This window comes from Opisthocomus hoazin, chromosome 15 (assembly GCF_030867145.1).
Source record: "Opisthocomus hoazin isolate bOpiHoa1 chromosome 15, bOpiHoa1.hap1, whole genome shotgun sequence".
Classification (NCBI taxonomy): Eukaryota; Metazoa; Chordata; class Aves; order Opisthocomiformes; family Opisthocomidae; genus Opisthocomus; species Opisthocomus hoazin.
This window is the reverse complement of record NC_134428.1, coordinates 3,948,271-3,959,493: the sequence shown is the minus strand read 5'-3', so window position 1 is coordinate 3,959,493 and position 11,223 is coordinate 3,948,271. Positions and strand designations below refer to the sequence as shown.

At 42.5% G+C, this 11,223-nt stretch overlaps 1 long non-coding RNA gene across 1 annotated transcript; it reads right to left on the bottom strand.

Annotated features, from left to right (window-relative positions):
* Positions 1 to 281: 281 nt before the first annotated feature.
* LOC142363223 (uncharacterized) lies at positions 282 to 1,730 on the bottom strand. The gene is made up of 3 exons (XR_012765601.1): positions 1,666 to 1,730; positions 710 to 818; positions 282 to 330 (listed from the first exon to the last, which is right to left on the bottom strand). It is a non-coding gene; the product is annotated as an uncharacterized LOC142363223 (long non-coding RNA).
* Between the last annotated feature and the right edge of the window lie 9,493 nt (positions 1,731 to 11,223).

Sequence of the window (11,223 nt, the reverse complement as noted above, 5' to 3'; positions counted from 1 at the left end):
GCAACCGAGCACTCATCCAGCCCACGCTTCCTGAGCTGAACATCCCTAACACCAGCAGCGCCACAGCTGGATACTCCTCAAGGATGCACACTGCGGAGAGTCTGTGGGCACACGAGGGCTCAGACAAACCCTGCCCACCGCCACTGGCACCACCTACCTTAGCCTGTTCTTCAGGGTGCTGACCTTCCGGCTCAGGCCCTCGTTAGCCTCTGTGGCATCGTCCAGCTCACGCTGAAGTTTACATCGGGAAGCATTTGCAAGTGTGGCTTCCTCTTCATCCTTCTCCAGCTGGCGTTTGAGCTGCTTCATTCTGGCATTTGCCTTTTCCATCTGAAATATAAACCCAAGGACTCAGGATCAAACTAGACAGCTGCAACGCCACGACCAGGAGTTAGCCAACGTCCTGTCCACCCAACCACTCCAGCTGGAGATGAACCAACACAGCCTTACAGCAGACTCCAGCCCGGGCTCCTGCAAACACTGCAGAGCTAATGGGTCTGGGAGACCAGGATGCATAACGGACCGTCACATCAGAGCTATCACGGGGAGGTTTTGACCACTGGGAACTACTCTAGTGGTTTAGTCATCAAGATAGATTCCCCAACATCTTTTCATTAACATGCTTCTTAGCAAGCCCTTTCTACTTAAAGTATGGTTTTATTTACCTTTTCTGAGAAATAGGCCTCAAAAGCTAAGCCCTTCCACCTACCGGCTCCTTGTACTGGTCTGCGTGTCGACGCTCATCCTCCACCTGCATGAAGACTTCCTTCAATTTCTTCTCCGTACGACGGACCAGTTTGTTAGCAGCTGCTCTTTCCCTAGAATAATCAAAAGCCGTCATTTGTCCCAGTACTTGAAGGCCAGGAAGACAAAATCTGTTCCTTCTGAAAGGCTCTCGCCTCATGGTGTAACTGATACTTGAGTTCTCCTAACACGCCTGCCACCATCAACAGCAGCAACAGTTTTAGCGTGCTGGTGGTTGGCTGGGATGCAGCTTTGAAAACATGAAGCCTTAGCACTGGAGCAATACCAGTATGGTATGCAGGCTCAAAAGAGGGATATCAAGGTGCTTCTTACAGAGTTATTGCTAACCAGTAACATGTTCCTCCCATAGAGCCAAAAGCACAAAAAGAACAAAGATTGTTATAAGACCTTCAGATTCTGGGAGGAACTAGCTTAAAACAAATACATATATTTGGAGGACCAAGATGACAAGGACAGACAGGAAGAGCTTACTGCAGAAAGACTTCTGCAGAGTACAGGATTCATCTCAACCAACTAAAGCTGTCACACCTAAGCTCTTCAACTGGCTTCCTCTAACCAAAGAGACCAGGTGTCTCAAGGTGATGTTTCATCTTGTCTCAAGAAACTTCTGCATCACCTTGTGCATCCTGGGACTACCAGTCAACATATTCACCTGGTTAATGTCCAGAGTTAATTCAGCAGCTTTAGTTACGGAGCAAATAGTTTCTGAAAGTTTCAACCCCAGTTACTTTGCAGCTCTCTTGTCAAAATGTGTCCCCCAAACAGTAGGTTTCCTGATCAGAAACCCCAATGCCTTTGCCGGAAGCTCATATCTCAGCCCTACAAAAACCTAAGGCACAGATGTTTCAGACATGGCAAACACAAGCAAACAGATTTCTTTTTTTTTCTTTTTCTCCTTACTTGGCTTCCTGCTCAAGCTGTTCTTCTAGCTGCACAATCTTGGCTTCTAGAGTAGAAATTGTTGCCTTGAACTTCGACTTCACAGATCCCTCCAGTTCCTGCAGCTTGGCTTTCAGCTCTTTGTTCTGCCTTTCTAGCTGCTGCCGTGCATTTTCACTCTTCTGGGCAGCACTCCGCTCCCCAGCTAGCTCAGAATTCAGCGTGTCAATCTTTCAGAGGAGAAGGATAGAAGATAATTTGGTGCTATTGAGATCCTCCACTTATCTGCACACTGAAACATAGATTGCCCCTACAGCATTGCCACCAACGGACTCACCTGCAACGTGGTCTTTAGGAACCGCTCATTGAGAAGCTCCATGTTGCTCTGCTCTTCCTCGAGCTCTTCCTCCAATTGTGCAATCCGAGCTTCCAGCCGGCGCTTCTCATCCAGCAGCACTGACCTAGAAAAGAAGTATTTGGGTCAAGACACGCTCAGATCTGATACAAAGCAACTGGCTATTTTGCTTTTGATACTTTAGACATTCCAAACTGTAACGAGAAGCTACTGTGTAAGCAATTCTGTTCATAACAAGAAGCAATTTTTATCGGGACAACAGGTCAATACAGAAATTGCAAGCAGGCTACCAAGAACTGCAGCTGCTGGTGCCTGAAGTTCTTCAGATGCACAATTAATACATTTGATGACTCACTTTCCCGAAGCGCTGTTTGCAATCTCATCAGCCAACTCATCCCTTTCTTGCTCAGCATGACGACGAGCTCTTTCAGACGCAGCAAACTCCTGTGAAGGTTTAGGAAATATTCATTACAGCATTAGGAATCTCAAAACTTCTGCAACAATTATGCCTTCTAATAACTTCTGGGAGATACTGTGAAGTGTGATATCGCCGAGGTCTTTTAATGGATAAACAGAACCAACAGCTGTAAAAGCTAGCAGGACGCATCACCTTGATCTTTCCCTCCCGTAACTGCCACATGACTACTATGAATTTACTTCTCCCCGTCCCCTGAAAAGGCCAGTAACATTCAAGCCCTAAGCAGGAGGAGAAAACCGTTCTGTCACATGCTCTAGTTCATTAAGTATAACGTGGGCACTAAATTAAGCAAATTTTTTAGGTTCCTACAGAGTATGTAGCATGACTGAAAGCAAAGTATAGAAAATGAATTTTTAGCACAAAAGTATAACAGCGCTGAATCTTGTATTGTGAAATTGTATTGAGTGGTAGAAACACCCAGACATTCACCAAGAAGGACACAATCTAATGCACTGCAAGTGCAAGACTGACAAGTTTGAAGTCTGTGAAAGAATGACATGGAGAAGCTCTAGTAAGTTGTAGGTAAAAGTCTCATACATGAAGTGCAGTGTAAGCTGAGTGATTGCTTCAACCTTTGCAGCTAACAGGGTAAAAAGAGGTCGTCTCTCACACAAGGCAATTCTGTTGCCTTCAAACCTCAAACGTTTAACCTTGTGGCAGACAACGGAGATAATCGGGGATAAGTGACAGTGATATGTAGCACGACTTGGAGCTCTTCCATGAATTGCCAACAATGAGGGAACAGATGCCCGTAAAAGAAAGGGATGAGGACCTCAGATAGCAGAGAGATAAACCTCCACAGACTTAAATGGTCCACTGAGGTACTGGAGAGATTGTTAGGTTTTTATATACTTCCGGTGACCAGTTTTAGTACTGACAGTGTGCACCACAGCTTCCAGAGACTCTCAAACCACCTTGTAAATTTTAGTGAGGCTTGAAATCTGTTTAAGCAGTAGTAAGGCTTCCCTGCTACCCAGGCAGGGAAAGGAAGTCCAGACTACTAGAAGGATTCCTACAAAGCTATAAGAAGCTCACTAATGACCTGGGGCAGTGAGGAAGAGAAACATCTCCAGGCTCCCACTTTTCTGTTCAACTCAATGGATGGCTTTTTACTTTTTCTTTTTTTTAAAAAAAACAAACACCCTCTGGCCTTCCCCTTTTCTCTAGAAAGAAAACCAGATTTCTTGGATTTCAATCTCATCTCTTGGAGCTGGAGTATTTCTGCTTCAAGACCTTTGAGCTTCTTTTCACTTTCTTTGGACTGTGCAAAGATCTCATCTCTGGATGCAAGGGCTTCTTCTAGCTCCCGCTGGTAGTCTTTCATTTGAGCCTGCAGTTGGAGAGCAGAGGAAAGAATAAGCCATGATACAGCAGGACAACCACAAGATTTATTAGTAGCTCTGAAGCTTTTTTGCCCTTAGGAGGCAAGACCTTCCTCCTAAAGTGGCTTCATTCCACTTAAATATATTTATTTTCAGTTCTTATTTTCATAGAATTATAGAATGGTTTGGGTTGGACAGGACCTTTAAAGATCAGAGTTCTATCCCTCTGCCACGGGCAGAGACACCTTCCAGGCTGCTCAAAGCCCCATCCAACCTGGCCTTGAACACTGCCAGGGAGGGGGCAGCCACAGCTTCTCTGGGCAACCTGGGCCAGTGCCTCATCACCCTCAGAGTGAAGAATTTCTTTCTTATATCCAATTTAAATCTACCCTCTTTCAGTCTAAACCCTTCATTTTCTCATCTTTCCATCACTCACTCCTCATCAGAAATATCCCATTAGAAGACTTCACTTCATTTATTAGTATATTTCTTGTAGGAAAAAAACTCTAGTAGAGGTAGTAGAGATACCTTTGTAGTAGATAGGTAATGCTCTTGCAATTGTCTTGGAAAAAAACAAACCTATTTACTTAAATTGACTGATAAAACCCTTTTACAAGTACTCAAGGTAAGAAACTTCTCAGTGTAGAAGTACCACAATTCACCATTTTGCACATATAACGTAGAAGCACATACTTTCCTTCCCGTAAGACACTTAACACAGACTGATATCTTAATTCACACAAGTTTGACTTCAGATGCTAAAAGAATAAAGCTGGAGAAACTGCATTTAAGTTGTACCTGCATCTTCGCAATACCACTAATCATGAGAGCACTTATTTCAGGCGCTTGCATGAAAGTGTACAGAGATCAGGTATGAACTCTGTAACTGACTCAGCCTCTGGGAACAGAGAAGCCGCTACTGCTAGGTACCAGCATTTCTTGCTTTAATCTCCATTCCCTTCTCATTTAGCGCCTGGACCAAGTTCCAAAATTGCCCTCATTCAGTTGAAGTAGGATTGCCAAGGAATAGAGTGGACAGGGCAGAAAGGCAATGCAGTTTGCTCTATGCTTTACATGGTCTTGCCACGGCCTCATACTCCTGCAGCTTTGGGCCATGGCACTGAAAGCCTTGGGAAAACTGACCTCTACTAAAGACGGAGTATTTCTCTGGGAATGGGAAATAAATCCTTGACACAAGTACTGGATTATTCTAGGCAATCTAAAAAGAATAGGCATCTTGGAGATTTTTCAAAGCAACTAAAATTTACTCCTCCTATTTCTCTGGAGCATTTTTGGCTTCCTCAACTAGAGGAATTAGCAATCAGCAAGAGCTGAGCTGAAATCAGTAAATTCAAAGATACAAACAACCATAAATTTTAAAGATTCAGCCTCAAAAGCAATCCTCAGTAAATCCTTATGCAAAGCGTTGAAAATGATGACTATTGAATAGAAGTACGTGGGGGACAATCTTAACTCCTTAGCAACAAAAGGATGAGAGGAGTTTTGAGCGGCTGATAAGTTCAGGCCAGATACTGTGACGTGTGCCAGCATAGCTGAGTCTGATACTCCTTCTTGCCTTCACACTACAAATGCATGTAACAAAAAGCAGCACCCTTGACACACTGTCAGCAGGAGGGAAAGCAGCTCAGCTGATTTGCTGTGCCTACCTGGAGCTTACATAGCTGTTTGATTGCTTCACCTCGAGCCTTGTTTGCAGCTTCTATCTGACCTTCCAGGTCTTTCGTATCCATCTCCATTTCCTTCTTGGCTGCCACAGCAAGAGCCCTCTGTTTGCACTCATCTTCCAGTTCTGCCTCCAGCTCTCGCACCTGTGAAATCAAGGGATTTAACAGGCTCAAGCTCCAGGAACAGAGCAAACACAAAATCCTAACAAAATGGCTGATGAATCCAAAAGGCCTTTGCAGATCAGAATTAGCATTACTTGATTCGAAGAGCCTACAGAACTCAGCTACATGGGAAGACACTGCAGACGGCAAAAAAATCCACAAACTGGAAGCAGAGATCTCTGAACTGACAAAAGGAAAATAAAGAAAAGAGCTCAGCGTCTGAAGCATTTCCATTTCATCTGTTCAGCTACTTCATGATCAGCTTCTGGCCCAGTACATCTGTCTACATTTAGGTATGACTTGGGGGCAGATGTTGCTAATTCTGATCGAACCACTAAGAGGAAAATACAACATAGAATCACCACACATTCTCAAGAAAAAAAAAAAAAGAAATAATTCTCTTTGAAACAGATGTGCTACTAGAATGTATACACCAACAACTTTTCTTTTTTTCAAAAGAAAACAGAGAAGCAAAGTATCTAAGAAAGCAACGAACAAGAACTAAGATGAACTCATACAACAATAAAAGTGAGCCAGAAGTGCCACAGGTTACCAATATGAAGGAATATGTTTCTTTTGAATCAAGCCTCCCTCCTCATGCCAGGTCAGGAGCTTTTGTCCAGTGCAAGAAAATAGCAATTCAGCATTGCAGGGAACATCAAAAGCCTTCCAGGTCAATGCTTTTATTTATTTCTAGGAGATTTCTATACAGGTGATTCTCAGTAAGTTTTTGTTTTCTTGTGATAAATCTTGAAATATTTGGTGCTTTTTCCTTAAAGCTTTAGAAATGTTAATTTAGATCTATCTTCTCCTACAAACATGAAATTTTAAAGGCATTTCTTTAGAACTCTAGTATCATAAAGCAGATCTGAAGAGACTCAAGTCTGGCAAATCTGGAATCTTTGCTACGTTTTTCATTTAAGAAACTGTTCACTTAATTACAGTCTTTCAGTCTATGTCGGCATCCATGGATTTGTTGCTGTACACCAAACAGGACGGGCTTGAAGGACACCCATGCAGCAACAGCCAAATCTAGTTGCATGTTGAGTGCTTTTGAGGCAAGGTACAGTTGAATTGGAGGACCATCACTGGCAGACTAACGTTAACAGTGGCTAATCCACAACAAGACCTATTGTCTTGTTGGTAAAGATCCATGCTTGGGACTTCTATAGGATGGGATCTTTAAGCATAGAGTTTTATTTTCCTGGTAGCAAGTTCTCAAAGCCATAGAGCTTTGTCAAAGATCATCACGCCCTTCCCACTATGAAGCACAGTAAGATACATACTTGTTTAACCAGAATCCTCTTTTTCTCTTCATTCTGTTCATCTCTGGCTTGCAGATCTCTCTCAAACTGGGCTTTCATAGCTTGCATGTTCACCTCCAAACGAAGTTTAGCATCTTCTGTGGCCTGCAGTTCATCTTCCAGTTCCTCAAGCTCAGTCGTCATCTCTTCAACCTGTAGCTCTAAAGTTCTTTTTGATTTCTCCAGTTCGTGGACCTAAGCCACAAACATTAATCAGACCCTCTCAAAATCAGCAGTTAACAGCAAAAGTAGACATTATATGAACTCAGTACACCACACTTTGTGATGCTCCAAACTGGACAATCAGAACAGGGAGAGCAGCATCTCTAAGATACAGATTAGAGAACCAAACAAACATCCGTGCAGATGAATGGAGAGATGAGCTGTGCAATATTCACAGAGAAAAAGTAGTAGTAGTAAGACAAGCTCTTAAATCCAGCACAAGTGCCATTAGGCATTTGGCCAGCAACTGCTGCTCTCCAAGTCTTCACATCTTTTGAACAGGCCTCATCTTATTAGAGACCACCCTCTTGTTCTGAGCATTAATTCCTTCAGAATTCTGGGTTACAAATCAGCCTCAAAACGTTCCATATTTGTGTCAAAAACACTTCTCCAACCAGGGAATTTTCCTGTGTTGTTCCCTGTGCAGTTCATAACAAAATAGGGTGTGGAAAGTTACTTACATTTTTGCCCACATCATCTTTCGAGCCCATTAAGTCTTCCATATCTGCCCGCAACTGTTTGTTCTGTCTTTCAAACTCTTCCTTAGCTTCCAGGGCTTCTTCCAAAGCCCGAGCCAGAGACAGTGCTTTGGTTTCCTTCTCCCTTGCCTCTGCTTCAGCACGATCTCTTTCCTCTGCATATCTGGCAGAAATGTTCTTTTCTTCTGCCAGCATCTGAATATAAGAAATAATTAATCCATCTCATCAGTTCTATAATCAGGTCCTTCCTGCCTCAGAGGTGTTTTAGTCACTGAAGTGGTTAATGCTCTGAGTTTAACTGGCATTCAGAAGCTGTCTAGTCTCTCAGTCTTGATCCAAAGGCTAGTAAGAAAACAGCTACAGCTACTCTGGAATGAGGTGAGGAAAGCAAGCTACTAATCAAGATGAAATAATTTTCCTATTATTTACATCGTTCAGTCTTCACACCCTTTCTTAGTCTATCCTGAGGGATTACAATAATAGTCTGAAGTTTTTGTTCCAATAGAATTTCTTTTTTGTATATAAAGAGCTTATTACTTGATCTAACAAGACTCCAAGATGGCATTTAGCTCACTGAAATTAGAAGCAACAAGTTACTCCTAACAAAGGCCAAGCTGCTCCCAAAAGATTTATCAATCAACACAAACAAGATGCCATTTAAAAATCATAGAAATCAGCAAGATGACAGGAAACTAGACTACCTGATCAAACTTCTTCAGCTTTTTCTTCAGGCTATAAACAATCTGGCGCTGATGATCTAGGTCTACCACCACGTAATCCAGCTCTTGCTGCAGGCGATTCTTTGTCTTTTCCAGTTTGTCATAAGCCATTGCCTTCTCCTCTAGGCATTGGCTTAAGGACTCCGTTTCCTTCAGTAATTTATTTTTGTTTTCCTCCAAGCCTTCAATGGTTCCCAAGTCATCATCTACCTTTTTCTTAGCATCAGCCAACTGAAATTAAATAAAAGAAAATAATGTTCCTTGGTACATCATGAAAAGGAAAGAAAGGCAACAAGTCAAAAATACAAAACTAGGTGTTATTGCTAGCTAGAGTAACACAAAAATTATGAGCTAACAGGAGTCCAAGTAGGGGAAAGTCCTGTCCACTGCAGTTAGTTGTACTGGTCACTATGGCAATTGAGAAAGTCCATGGAAAATTTTATTCCAAAGTGTGGTCGAGCATACGTGCAAGTTACATGACATTTTTCCAAGAGGTTTAGGACACCAATTCATCTCACCTGGAACGTGCAGCCCTTACAGAAGTCTTGCCATGTACAACAGCTTACCTGTGATTGTAAGGCAAGCATCTGTTTCTCCAGATTCTTTCTGGCCTCCTCTTCCTCTTCCTGCTTCTCTTCCAGGTTGTTCTTCTCCTCTTCCAGCTGCCTAATCCTACTGCTCAGGTTGAGTTTCTGGCGGGTTTCTTCCTGAAGCAGCTCCTGTTACACAAACAGGCATATTCAAAGTTCAGTTTGGTTCATAGCGTGTTAAGTGTGGCCTTGGCCCACCACCCTCCATTACTCTACTTGGAGGTTCAGGTTTGATTATTTTTCTCTCAGCAGTTTTGTACAACGACATGCTTATGAAGCCATCCGTAATCTGGGTTTTCAAAAAGGTACTGCTCAGTCATTTGGGGCACACTTAAGCCTTTATGAAGCGTATTTCTCAGAGAATCCATGCCACTGTCTGTTCATAGAAGCCAATGGATGATACTTTTCTATCTTCAAAGGGACAAGCACAGCAGTTGCCTTCAAAATATATCTTTCTTTTCCAACAAGCATATAGAGTCCCTATTTTAAACCACCTGAGACGAATATATAGCAACAAATCCTGCAATGACAGCATGCTTTCAAGATTCACTGCATTGCTTAAATGTAAAGGTCAGTTTAAAGACAGCTGTAATTTGGCAGTGGAAATTTCTGTCATAACCGAGACTAATGAAAAGTGTAACCACCAGCCCTCTCTTCCCTCACCCTGTTCCTCACAGAACTCTCCAACTGTAATGAACATTACTCAGATAGTCACCATTAGCATTTTTATACAGGGGAAAAAAAAAAGAGTATATTTAAGTGATGAATACATGTATCAAGCTGCACTATTTAACCCAAAAAGCAAACACTGGCAGTTTCAACAACTTAAGCTGAAGTCAGTAAAGAACTTCAGCCTAAGTCAGTAAAAGACAGGGTATTGTCCCTCGTGCCTTTCACACACCCCAAGGACCTTATTTGCATTAACATCCTACTTGGAAAGGTTTTTTTGACTTAATGCTTATCTCCCACAGAGACTAAGAAATAAAAAAGAGAAACTGAAAGGCTACAGTCTATCAAGCAGTAAATCTTAGATAATGAAAAACTGGCTCCACATGTAGCTGAGCAATCATCATACATCGCATTTCACTAGACTTCAATAGGAAATACAGCTTCTACCCATGGGGCTTTCCAGACCATGAATGAAAATGTATTTTCTGTTATGCAGTTAGCATTTCAATGAGGAACAAAGCTTCAGCGCTAAGTTCAAGCTTCACTGCACACACACCTGTGTATCCTGAAGCTGAGATTCCAAACTAGCCGCATCCTTGGCAAACTTAATGCCTTTCTTCTCTGCTTCCTCCAGGAGACTTGAGACATTATCCAACTTGTTCTGCAAATCAAGCAGTCTAAAGGTAATAACGCGCAGCAGATCCATGGCAAAGCCTACATCTGACTCGGAACACAAAACCTCCACAAATTCCGTGGAAGGCAAGACAACAACACATCCCAGGTACAACAAGCTAAGAATACTGAAGTTTGATTAGAAACGTGTCAGTCCTGAACTGAAGACAGAACATAATAAGAGTTAGCCATGGTATTTAGCAGAGCATGTCATTCCAACATCTACAGTCATATTTAAAGCTATTTTTCATTATAGGATCATGTATTTTATAGGACCGTGTATTTTACAGTACCATTAATTCAAGGATTATCAGGGTGGCAGCTGGGTTTAAAGCATCACTGCAAGAGAAAAGGTCAATGCCAGGTGCCAATTCTTGCTATTTTAGGCTATGCTACTTGTATATACAGTGAGAGACTGCCAAAACGCTTCCCCCAAAAAGAATGGGGCCATTCCCTTTTTCAAGCACTTTAGCTTGATTTACTCATAATACTCTTTGCTGTGGCTAAGAAGTCAGCTCTGACTGCATTTTGTCTGTTTTCTCCATTTCGCAGAGGAACAGCCCTTTACTTGCAATCCCTATCTGTCAAGTTCCTTTTGAAGCACAAAAGGAAACGTGTGGCCATCATCAATCAGTACATTTTTGCTCAAGCCTACAAATGAGCTCAGCCCACTCTACTCAACTCCACATCCAAGCCAAAAACCTGTAGGCCAGCTGTCAGCAGAGCCTCCTACAGGATTTGGTCTCCAAAATGGGAAGCCATGTACTTCAAAGCCACTGTGATTCTTACATAGTCCAAAAAGTTCAGGATTCATGTCATGGCTCTCCAGCTATCTGAGGTGTGTCACCACTTTCAAGCCCCTCAAGTACACGAGTACATGACTGAGATCGCCTCCCACATCAACTACAGTCCCCGTTCCTGT